Here is a 1,388-nt window from a genome sequence, read left to right as displayed (position 1 = left end):
GAGGGGTGATATTGGAAAGAAATGAAGATTGTGGTGTGATATGATTAGTGGCACCTGAGTCTATGATCCATGGACTATTGTCTACCTTAGAGAAGTTACAAGCAAGAAAACTACAAAGTCTAGAATCAGAACTATTAAGCAAACCTGCAAAACTAGCAGAACCAAGATGGACTAGTAATTTTGGCTGCTGAAACAGACTAAACAGACTTAAGAGCTGCTCAAATTGTTCCTTGGAAATGCTAGAATTAGCTGGGGAAGTATTGCAAGTAGGGGAATCAGAGGTGCTTAATTGCTGGGACTCTGAGACCTGGGCAAAAGCTGTAGATTTCTTGAATTTAGGTTGTCCAATAGATGTGGCAGAAGGAAATCCATGCAACTTGTAGCATCTCTCAATTTGATGCCCAGGTTTCTTGCAATATCTACAAATCATTGTGTTTCTTTTGGAAGAAATAGAGTCAAAAGTGATCCTGGAATTGGAATTGTAGGATTTGGGAATAGTAGTAGATAAACCACCAGACTCTGAGCCTGGCTTTTGATTATACGGTCTTTGGTTACCAGTGGAGAAAGCAACAGAGTTGGAATTGAAGGAAGGGAGATTATTGTGCACCTCAGATTGACTCTCATCAGTTACAACATTGAAGACACATTATCAATGTTAGAAAGGGGTTTTAACATGAGGATGTTCCTTCTGATGGTCGAATATGAATCAATCAATCCCATGAGGAACTTATGAACTCTCTGCTCCTCTTCTAACTTGAGAAAACCATCCTTAAACGCACAAGTACAATCAGGATAGGTAATTGAGAAAGACAATTCATCCTAGGGTTTCTTAATTCTACTGAAGTAGGAAGCAACACTCGAGGATCCTTGGGAAATTGAAGAAAGTTCTTTCCTGATTTGGAAAATTTTGGTACCACTAACCTGACCAAATCTACATTCAACTTCCTTCCATAAAATCTCCGCAGATTCAGTGTACATCACAATTTCCCTAATTTCCTTATCTAGACTGTTTAGAATCCGTGCTACCACCATATCATTACACCTATCCATGCTTGAAAATGTGGATCAGTAGCAGAAGGCTTAGGAATGGAACCATGGATCATACCTAGTTTGTTTTTACAGGATAACCCTAACAACATTCCTCGATGCCAACTTCCATAACCCGTCCCATTAAAGGGCGTGGTAACCAAAATTGTGCCAGGAGAATCAGATGAAAGGAGGTATAATTAAGACGAAGGATTAACAGCGGAATCCACATCAGCATCTACACTAGAAGTAGTAGAATTTGCAACGTTCGGAGTCATAACTACACAAAATCAAGGCGTACCAAACAGCAAAGACAAAACACGAAAATGTTTAATAATGTTGAGGAAAAAATACCAGATTTT

The sequence above is a fragment of the Capsicum annuum genome, unplaced genomic scaffold (genome assembly GCF_002878395.1).
Source record: "Capsicum annuum cultivar UCD-10X-F1 unplaced genomic scaffold, UCD10Xv1.1 ctg2974, whole genome shotgun sequence".
Lineage (NCBI taxonomy): Eukaryota > Viridiplantae > Streptophyta > Magnoliopsida > Solanales > Solanaceae > Capsicum > Capsicum annuum.
The sequence above is the reverse complement of the archived record's forward strand: the minus strand, read 5'-3'. Positions refer to the sequence as shown.